Source organism: Pinus tabuliformis, chromosome 5_2 (genome assembly GCF_031772625.1).
Source record: "Pinus tabuliformis cultivar Carrire ecotype Pingquan chromosome 5_2, CPIR1, whole genome shotgun sequence".
NCBI lineage: Eukaryota > Viridiplantae > Streptophyta > Pinopsida > Pinales > Pinaceae > Pinus > Pinus tabuliformis.
This window is the reverse complement of record NC_142306.1, coordinates 738,474,540-738,486,616: the sequence shown is the minus strand read 5'-3', so window position 1 is coordinate 738,486,616 and position 12,077 is coordinate 738,474,540.

Genomic DNA, 12,077 nt, shown 5'->3' with positions numbered 1-12,077 from the left:
GTTGATGGTGCCACTACAAATTGTTTCTTAATCATCCAACTGATTACACCTCCAAATAGGTTAAACACATACCCACTTGTCTGATCCAAATCTCCAACTCAGTCTGCATCAACAAAGCCACGAATATCCAACACTCTGTCCAATCCTAGTTTTCCTTGGTGGCACAAACCATAATCACTAGTGCCACACAAATAGCTGAAAATTCCCTTCACTACTGTCCAGTGCTCCTTCCCTAGTTTTGGAATAAACCTGCTCAATACTCCCACTACATGTGCAATGTGATGGTCTAGTACAGACCATCACATACATCAGGCTACCGACTACACTTGCATATGGAACACAGGACATGTCCTCTTCCTCTTCTTGTGTCTTGGGACACTGTTCAACAAATAACTTCACACCTGCAGGAATAGGAACCTTCACCGGTTTACTATCATGCATATTATACCTTTGCAGTATTGTCTCGATATACTTCCTCTAGTTTAACCAGAGCTTCCTCTTTTCCCGATCTCGTTTAATTTCCATGCCTAAAATATAGTTTGCAGCACCAAGATATTTCATGTCGAATTTGGAGGACAATTGGGTCTTCAAATCCTGGATAATTTCTTTGTCATTTCCAACCAGCAACATATCATCCACATATAAGACCAGATAAATAACATGGTCACCAATTAATTTAAAATACACGCAGTGATCTGCTTTGCTTCTGGTGAAGCCAAGTCCCCATATAAATGTATCAAATTTCTGATACCACATCCTTGGTGACTATTTTAACCCATAAAAAGAATTTTTTAACCTGCATACCAGTTCTTTCTTACCCTTCACCGCAAAGCCTTCATGTTGCTTCATGTAGATCTCCTCTTCCAGATCCCTGTGAATAAATGATGTCTTCACATCCATCTGTTCTACCTCAAAATCAAAAGCAGCAACAAAAAATAAAAGTAATCTAATAGAAGCTACCTTGGCAGCAAGAGAAAAAATATCACCAAAATCAATTCCCAGCACCTGGGAATAACCGTTTTCTACCAACCGAGCGTTGTATTTCTCAACCTTTCCTTCTGCATTTGTCTTGTTCTTGAACACCCATTTGCTGCCAATGGGTTTCCTTCCAGCCGAAAACTCCACCAGATCCCAAGCCTCATTTTTGTGCAAGGACACCATTTCATCAACCATGACCTCTTTCCAGAGTTTGCCATCCTCTAAATCTACTGCTTCTTTCACAGTTCTGAGATCATCATCAGTAATAGATAAATCAAAATTTGAACAGAAAGCAGATGGAATATACATTTATGTTTTCCTTTTTTCTCGAACTGATCTATTCACAACAGGAGTTTGTGGATGTTCATCTTCTCATTCCTCTTTTGATGTAGAGTTTGATTCTTCCTCCTTTAGCTCAAACTCTATCTTCTCAAGTCCCTTTGGTTGGACTTCATGTTTAATAACATATTTCACCTCTCTGAACACCACATCTCGGCTGTACACAACCTTCCTTGTTACTAGGTTCCAAAGATTATAATCCTTTAAACCATCCTTATACCCAATAAAGATGGGAGCTGTCTTTAGCGCGACTTTTTGGACTTTCCAGTGCTAGAATCCGGTGTAAAAATTTGAGGTGAAATCTTGATTTGTGTTATTTAAACTCATTTTTTGACTGTATATATGGATTCGATACCCTGAAAAACCCCTAGGGAACTTCGATTGCACAAGATTACTCATCAAACTTGTGATTTCAATAAATTCCTGCTTGATTTTAGAGAAATTTGACCGTAAATACCCATCGTAAAAGCTTCCAAAAAGTCGCACTAAAGACAACTCCATAAAGATTCACTTTTCAGATTTACTATCCAACTTTGTTCTTTTGTCTTTTGGAACATGTACATATCCATCACATCCAAATACACTCAGATGTTAAAGAGAGGGTTTCTTACCAGTTCATACCCCTTGTGGAATCGTATCCTCCAACGCTGATGAAGGTGATCCGTTGACCAGGTAACATGCAGTCTCCACTGCCTCTGCCTAGAATTCCTGTTCTAACCCGGCACCACAGAACCACAATGAAGGGGAGGCTCCACCCCCCCTCTAACCCCCCAGTTAATTAGGGGAGCTAGTCATGGAAATAATATAAAACAACCCAAAAATGATAAATGAGTTCATCCCTCCTGGGTTACGTCTCCTTGGTCCAAATTCCAATGGCTTGGGCCTTTCTATTATGCTCAAAAGTGTTAAAACCGATGTTTAAAATGCTCAAACGCTTCTGAAACATGCTCCAATGAGTCCAGAATGTCCAAAATTGGCTAGCTAGCCTCCTTTTTCAACTAATTTGGTGGAAAACTGAAGAAGTTATGACTTCCCCTTGTTTTCCCACTATTCGTTCCACAAATTGCTTTAAAACCGACATAATCCCACAAATTAGCTCCAAAATCAACTAACTAAGCGAGAATTTTTCCGCGCAGCGAGCCATAACTTGCTGGCAGAACTGTTTTATTTCAAATCGCAATCAGCACCAATTTTTCATTGCTAATCGCAATCGGCGAGTCTTGCGGGTTTACAGTCTGCGAACAAGGTGGGGCAATGTGCGATTGCGATATGGGCGGACATGACGGACGATTAAAAGGAACCTATAATCGCATTGTATCCAGGAACCTATTGCATTTCACAATTGGTGGAGAACCGACAGGTAATATAATGCGAGACTCTGCATTTTGCTAAGTGCAATTACGATCTACAATCCATCGCATCACAACTCTGGCTGATCCATTGCATCACAACTCCAAGGTCTATCCTTTAACACCTTCCGCCTATCTTTTGCGATGTGCAATTGTGATTTATCACATCGCAACTTGGCTATTTTGGGGCCGACTTTTAATGTTGATCCACCTCCCTGTTACAATTTGTGAAATGCGGGAACCAATGGCGGCCTGCCACTTTGCGCTTCCCCATTTGCTGAAGGGTCCTGCCACATCATCCATTCCTACCATATGAGAAAGTCAAATCTAACTTTGACTTGCTATAACTTTGGCATATGAGATTTGATTTGAGTGTCGTTCGCACTGTTGGAATCAAAATGATGAGCTCTTTGATTTGAAGCTAAGTTTATCAAGATTTTGACACTTTGATTTTTGAGCCTAATTGTGAGCACCTGATCACTAGTCAAGCAACTTGTGAGGCTATTTGGATGAGGAAGATTTTGGTTGGTTTTTTTGGTCAGCAGATGGATCCAACAATGATTTACTATGGCAATTAGAGTTGTAGCAAACTCTCTAAGAATCTAGTTTTTCATGATCGTTCCAAGCATATTGATATCCGGTATCATCATCTTAAAGATTGTGTGCAGAGGAGAATCATGTTGTTGGAGTACATTCCCATAGAGGAACAAGATGCAGATATTTTGAAAAAGGCCTTGTCAAGATGCAAATTCGATTTTCACAGAGGCAGGATTGGGTTAGAAGATAATGCCTTTCTTGTTGAGAGGGAGTGTTAAAAATAACAACAAGAAACTATAATATAACTTGTCCTTGAATTAAATTAGGAATTAAATCGAAATTCTATTCTCATAAAAACTTTTAATAGTTAATTAAGTTAATTTGATTTAGTTGGCTCAGTAAATTCGAGTTGGAAGTATATCTATATTCATGTAGAGTGATTCCTAAATTTTAGGGGTTTAGGTTGAGTTCTTTTAAGTTGTAATTAATTAACTCAGTCTATGTTATGAAATCAACTCACAAAAAGATAGAAAATATAGATCAACGCCTTAGAAATCAACCTCTTCGAGGGGGAAACCTCCTTTACATTACACAAATGAACAATTCTTCTATGATTCAAATGGCAAGACCTCCTTTCTATATATAGGAGTCTAAGGGGTCATAATATAATCAGAGCCGACATAACAATAATAATGTAAGGGCACAACAATAACAGCAGTGGGTTTCTATGGACCACAATAATAACAATATGGGGACTACATGGGCACAAGAATATAATAAGGGGGTCACACTAATAACAATAAAGGGTTACACTAGTAGTATAGGGACCTAACATGCCCCTCTCCTTCAAAAAGTGTTGTCCTCAACGCTTGAGTAGTTTTGGATGCTTCTGTATAAAATTCTCGTCCTCCCATGTGGAATCTTCAGCGGGTAAGTTCTTCCACTTGATGAGATACTTTGAAATTGATTAATCTTGTAGCTATCGGGTTCTTGTTTCTGTGACTACTTCAGGTTCCAAAATCATTTTTCCTTCCTTGTCAAGTTATGACAATATTGTTTGAACTGGGAGCTTGTCACCTATAACCTTCTTTAAGCATGAAACATGGAAAACTGGGGGCACTCAGGAAGATGCAGGAAGCTCCAATTTGTATGCCATAGTACCAATCTTTTGCAACACCTTGTAAGGACCATAGTACTTTGGTGATAATTTATTATCCTTGTTAGCTTACTTGAGGGATATTTTTTTGCATGGTTGTATTCGTAAAAATACCTAATCACCTACATCAAAACTTCTTTCACTGCGATGTTGATATGCCTGTTGTTTCATTCGATTCTGTACTAAAGTGGGGTTATCCTTTAAAAGTTGGAGAACTTGTTGTTGATGCTCGATGTGATATTTCACTGCTTGAACCTTTTTCTTCTTGATATGTCCTTTTATCTTGAGAGTTTGAGGAGTGGTAATTATTTCCAATGCATTACAAGATATGGCCGGATTCATTTCTTGATGCTCGATGTGATCTTTCACTTCTTGAACCTTTTTCTTCTTGATATGTCCTTCTATCTTAAGAGTTTGAGGAGTGGTAATTCTTGCTAATGCTTTACAAGATATGGTCGGATTCATTTCTTTTTTCTCTAGGGCTGGTTCATGGTGTATATCCTCTTCTTTTAACGTTTCTTGATTCTTTTCTTCCTCCTCTTCATAATCTATGTAAAATAATTTCTTCTCAGCACACTTGTGACCTTTAGTGTATTTGGTATCACAACTGTAACAAAGTCCTTTTTCTCTTTTTTCTTCCAATTGTTGTGGTGTAAACCTTGTAGGTTGTGGAAGGATAGGAGAATTTTTTTTTCCATATTTATAGTTGTGAGTGGTAGGATTCCTTGTTTCCATAATTCCGCTTTCAATATTTCTTGCCAACTTGAATGCCTTCTCCAATGAATCAAGGCCCCAAAGACGAACCTCATGTTGAATGTTATCCTTTAAAGTCCCTATAAAGACATCAATCCTGTGCTTCTCTGGAATATCATTTACCCTTATATTCAATTTTTGGAAGTCCTCAATGTGCTCTTCCATTGAACACTTTTGTTTTAGATTTATCAATTGGCTAAAGAAGGTGTTGCTCTTTGTATCCCCATAATGTGCTATCATTTCCTCCGTGAAAATTGACCAGGTGACAAGTGGTCTATGAGAAGAAAGCCCTCTATACCATACAAATTGATTTGGTTATAAATATAAAGATGCAATATGTACCTTTTGTAACATTTGTACATCATGTAGATCAAAATATTGCTTCATCTGTAGTATCCAATTTACCAGATCCTTGCCATCAAACTTCCTGATATTGCTTTTTCTTGATTTTAGGAGCTTGAACTTGAATGTGTTGTATCTCTGAAATTTCGGATCTCCAAGGTCTGAAATTGTGACCTGTGGTATCCCTCTGCGTCCTCTTTCCAATGCCACCAGTTTGATCTAAATTGGATTCTCTAAGAAAGGGTTATGCCCAATCTCCCAATATGACCTGATTATATAATTTTTCAGTAGATCGAACTTTTATGAAGTGCCACATGTCACTGTTTCAACCTTCGGACCTGAAACTGATACACAACAAATTACAGCCCGTCTTATTTCTGTAACTTCTTACGAAATTTCAATCTAATGCTCAGAAAGAAAGTTATGATGATTTTCCCAAGGTCATCTGTTCGGGATGTAATTCGGGAGCCTTCAAAAACCTTAACTTCCTTAAATTATATCTCCTAGAATATAACGAGAAAAGATCTGAAATTTGGTCTAGAGGATCATAGAGGTTTCAGATCAAATGGGTTTTTTTTAGGTCTGGAACGTCGCAGAAAATAAGTTATAGTGAAACTGCCACGATGACCTATTTGGAGCAGTGAAACCCTAGAATCCAAACCTCTGATACCAAATGTTATGAAACTAGCTCACAAAAAGATAGAAAATATAGATCAACACCTTAGAAATCAGCCTCTGCAAGGGAGAAACCTCCTTTACATTACACAAATGAAAAATTCTTCGATGATACAAATGACAAGACCTCCTTTCCATATATAAGAGTCTAAGGGGTCATAATATAATCTAAGCTAACATAACAATAATAATGTAAGGACACAACAATAACAATAGTGGGCTTCTATGGGGCACAATATTAACAATATGGGGACTACATGGGCACAATAATATAATAAGGGGCTTGCACTAATAACAATAAGGGGTTACATTAGTAATATAGGGACCTAGCAGTCTAACTGAGTTACAGTCAGTTAAACTAGTACAAACAGTTGGAGGAACTAGTAGGAGGTTTATTAGTGGGGACAAGCACTAGTGCAGCTTCACTGCTCCACTAGTTAACTGAAGATTCAGGTACAATGTACTATTAGTTGTATAATTTTCCGAGTTGTACAATGTTAGACCCCTATACTACTAGTGTAACTCCTTATTATTATTAGTACAAGCCCCTTATTATATTTTTGTACCCATGTAGTCCCCGTATTGTTACTAATGTGCCCCATGGAAGCCCACTATTGTTATTATTGTGCCCTTACATTATTATTGTTATGTCGGCTCTCACTATATTATGACCCCTTAGACTTCTATATATAGAAAGGAGGTCTTGTAATTTGTAGCATCCAAGAATTTTTCATTTGTGTAATGTAAAGGAGGTTGCCCCCTCGAAGAGGCTTATTTCTAAGGCATTCATCTATCTTTTCTATCTTTTTGTGAGCTGGTTTCATAACATTTGGTATCAGAGCTTTGGATTCTAGGGTTTTCGCTGCTCCAAACAGGTCATTGTGGTATTTTTGCTATAACTTTTTCTTTGCACCGTTTCAGAAGCTAAAAGGAAAAACAATTTGAGACGAAATCTTGCTGAACTTCAGGTCCGAATTACAGAGTTTGTCTCGCTATATTTTCGGAGATATGATCTGAGGAAGTTATAGTTTTTGCAAGCTCCACAATTTCATCTAAAATAGGTCATCGTGGAAATTTCGCTATAACATTTTCGCTACGCAGTTTTAGAAGCTAAAACAAAAACCCATTTGAGAGGAAATCCGTCTCAACCTTGGGTCCAAATTTCAGATCTTGTCTCACTATATTTTCAAATATATGATTTTCAAAAGTTAGGGTTTTTGCAGACTCTCGAATTACATATTAAACAGGTGACCTTAGGAAAATCATCATAACTTTCTCTTTGAGCATCAAATTGAAATTTCATAAGAATTTACAAAAAGAGGACGGATGGTAGTTTTTTGTGTGTACTTTTCAGATCTGAAGGTCAAAACAGTGACACGTGGCACGTCATACAAGTTCGCTATTATGAAAAGGTGTATACTCAGGTCATCTTGGGAGAATGTGCATTGGAGAATCCAATTTCGATCAGACTGGTGACATTGGAAATAGGATGCAGAGGACTACTGCAAGTCGTGACTTCAAAACTAGAAGATCCGAAATTACAGAGTTACAGTCGTTTCAAGATCGAGCTCCTAAAATCAAGAAAAAGCGAGATGAGGAAGTTTGATGGCAAGGATCTCGTAAATTGGATACTACAGATGGAGAAATATTTTGATCCACATGGTGTACCACTACTACAAAAGGTATGTATTGCATCTAATTATTTAGAATTGAATCAATTTTTATGGTATAAAGGGCTTTGTTCTCGTAAACCACTTGTCACGTGGTCAATTTTCACGGAGGAAATGATAGCACATTATGAGGATACAAAGAGAAACACCTTATTTAGCCAAGTGATAAATCTCAAACAAAAGTGTTCAATGGCAGAGCACATTGAGGACTTTCAAAAATTGAATATAAGGGAAAATGATATTTCAGAGAAGCAGAGGATTGATGTCTCCATAGGGACTTTAAAGGATAACATTCAACATGAGGTTCGTCTTTGGGAACCTGATTCATTGGAGAAGGCATTCAGGTTGGCAAGAAAAGTGGATAGCAAAATTATCGAAACAAGGAATTCTACCCCTCACAGTTATAAATGTGGAAGTGTTGTTTCTCCTAGCCTTCCACAACCTACAAGGGTGACACCACAACAATTGGAAGAAAAAAGAGAAAAAGGGATTTGTTACAATTGTGATAGCAAATGCACTAAAGGTCATAAGTGTGCTGAGAAGAAATTATTTTACATAGATTATAAAGAGGAGGAAGAAAAGGATCAAGAAACATCAAAAGAAGAGGATATACACCAGGAACCAACCCCAGAGAAAGAAGAAATGGATCCGACCATAACTTGTAAAGCATTGGCAAGAATTACCACTCCTCAAACTCTCAAAATAGAAGGACATATCAAGAAGAAAAAGGTTCAAGAAGTAAAATATCACATCGAGAAAGAAGAAATGAATCGAACCATATCTTGTAATGCATTGGCTAGAATTACCACTCCTCAAACTATCAAGATAGAAGGACATATCAAGAAGAAAAATGTTCAAGAAGTGAAAGATCACATCGAGCATCAAGAAATGAATCTGACCATATCTTGTAAAGCATTGGAAGAAATTACCACTCCTCAAACTCTAAAGATAGAAGGACATATCAAAAAGAAAAAGGTTCAAGCAGTGAAAGATCACATCGAGCATCAACAACAAGTTCTCCAACTTTTAAAGGATAACACCACTTTGGTGCAGAATCGAATGAAACAACAAGTAGATCAACATTGCAGTGAAAATTGTTTTGATGTAGGTGATTGGGTATTTTTACGGCTACATCTCAAGCAAGATATTTATGAGAAGAAAATGTTGGTAATACTACATGCACTTAAGAAATGACGACCTTACCCAATGGGAAGACACTTCAAGGTAAAAATGGATCATGATAGTCTTAAATACTTTTTAGAACAAATATTATCTTTAGAAGGACAGAAAAAATGGGTCACAAATATGTTGGGTTATGACTTTCACGTCATCTATAGAAAAGGGAAGAAAAATTTTGTTGCAAATGCACTCTCAAGAAAGGATGAGGATGTGGAAGCATTGTTTTGTGCTATTTCTATTATCCAACTAGATTGGATAAATGAAGCAAGGGATGAATGAAGAAGGACGAAGAAGTGTGGCCACTCATTCAAAAGTTGCAGAAGATCCAAATTCAAACAATATTGCCAGAACTTGAAGAGGAAGGAAAAATCATATTGGACCCTGGAGCAGTTACAGAAACAAGAACCCGACAGCTACGAAATTGATCAATTTCAGAGTATCTCATCAAGTGGAATAACTTACCCACTGAAGATTCCACATGGGAGGACAATATTTTTTTACAAAAGCATCAAGAACTACTCAAGCATTGAGGACAACGCTTTTTGAAGGAGAGGGGCATGTTAGACCCCTATACTACTAGTGTAACTCCTTATTGTTATTAGTACAAGCCCCTTATTATATTTTTGTACCCATGTAGTCCCCATATTGTTATTATTGTGCCCCATGGAGGCCCACTATTGTTATTATTGTGCCGTTACATTATTATTGTTATGTCAGCTCTGATTATATTATGACCCCTTAGACTCCTATATATAGAAAGGAGGTCTTGTAATTTGTATCATCCAAGAATTATTCATTTGTGTAATGTAAATGAGGTTGCCCCCTCGAAGAGGCTTATTTCTAAGGCGTTCATCTATATTTTCTATCTTTTCATGAGCTGGTTTCATAACATACAAATGGTGCATAAAATCAATAGAGGGCCTATGGATGGATTGCGTAGTTATGGAGAGAGAATTTCCCAAATAAATATGGGCTAATTTCCTCAGGAATTGCAATAGGAAGTAGGGGCTTGGCAGGAAATAGAATTGGCTAAGTGTTGGCTTGAGCTGGTTTGTGAAGTAAAGAGATAGATTGTACTTGTGTAGGAATTGTTTGTGTTGAACAAGCATTTTATTTTCTTCTTAGATATTCTAGTTAATGCAATATAGATAGTCGGGGTTTTGAGAAGTTTCTTTCCCTAGAAAAATATTGTGTTATGTGAGATTGAAATTCTTCATTTTCTGCTTAGTGTTGATATTGATCAATTTTTGTTTCCACTGATGAGTAGAGTATATTCTAGTCTTATGTTTTAGCATATCACATAAGCTGTTGAATCTACGATTAAAAATCTATAAAATTTTCTAATTCACACTCTATGTAGCCTTTGAGTTAACACTTCTTGGCTATGGGAAATTCCTGCATTAACACTTCTTGCAACCAATCTCCTCTTTTTTCTCCAACAACAATATATTATGGCCTTTTAGTCCATTAACTTAAATCAATTGAATCATCATGACCATGAGATTTGATAGCTATTGACCTTGAACATATGGTACCTTGTTGGAAGATTACTCTATTTACCACAAGCTAAATATTTCAATAGACAAGCACTTTAACTGAGGTATTTTAAGAATTAATTTATTATGAAATGTTAATACCTACTTCTTGGGCTAGGAAGTGAACATCTCATTACAAGAGCTAGAAAAGACCATTTTGTGATAAATTTACTCAAAACAAATTTTCAAACCTATTTTGAAAAGGATAAGTCAACGAAAATATGCATTGTGTCTTAGTCTTTGAAGCACAGAAAGCATGCCATGAATGCCCCATTGGATGCCATGATTTTGCAAATTATCTTTTGTTAGAATTTTTCCATGAAATTGTCTAGAAAAAATGATGATTTGAACAACCCATTGCTCCTCCAAATATGCTCCCAAATTCTCAAATAAGGTGGCAAATTAAAATTCATGAGCTAAATTTGTACATTGCTTTAATCAAGTATTATAGTCCATTTAGTCCCCAACCCATACCATTAGGGGTTGATTTATCACTAGAGCATAACCTCAAAAAAGAAGATATAACAAATCACCTAGGGGATAAAATGAGCTGAAGGAGACGGTGACTTCAATTGAATTGAATGCTTATTTTTTTTTTTCTCATCCTAAAGAGTTGAAGAAAAATTTGATCCCTTGAGAAGTTAACCATTCTCTCATCTATAAGTACTCATGTCTAAGCTTGAAAGAAGTATCCCCCATAATGTTATCATTACAAATGTTAGGGACACAAGCAGTTTGAGATTGGACAAAAGGGGAAAATATTTTATAGTGTTTCTAAGTTAACTATACATTCACCATTTCCAAGGGTTGATCTAGGCATATTTTCATATTTCCATGCAAGTATGTTTTTTTGAAAATCCTTTCTATACCAATACACATGACCTATTATGAGGTTCCATAGAACTTTGGGTTCCAAATCGATATTCATCAACAAAGGAGCTTTTACCCTGTGACTACCATTTTATTTTAGGGGCATCACAATATTTTAGTTGATTAAATGGAAATTCTTTGTAATATATTTTCTCCCTTTCCACATAAACAATTGATTTTCTTTCACTATGTTTTGCATTATGTTAGATTGATCTACCATAGCCAAATATTGAAATATTAGAAAAGTTGCAAGAATTTTCCTTTTTCCTTTAATTTTCCCAGTTATACTTTTCCAAACAATTGACATTAGATTACTCAAAAAGATTGCATCCCCAAATTCTTAAAAGGGGCTTAGGATGAAAAACAAGGAAATTCAAGTATTCTTGATATGATTTGAAGTTGATGGGAGTGTTAGCTCAAAAATTTAGCATAGGTAGACTTTGAATTCGGACTAGGGCACCAACAAAGTATACCATTGTAGTTTAGAATTACACTAGCATTTCACCTCACTTAATGAGAAAGGGAGGCATCTCACCCAAGGCGTGTCGATACTTAGCAAGATAAGGGGTTGTGGAGAAACGTCAAAGGACAACACAACAGATAACCCATCCCATGAAATCATAACATAATTTCCTTATTAACCGAAATATAAACCATGCAAGAAGAACAAATCCACAACTTAAATAGAAAGAGA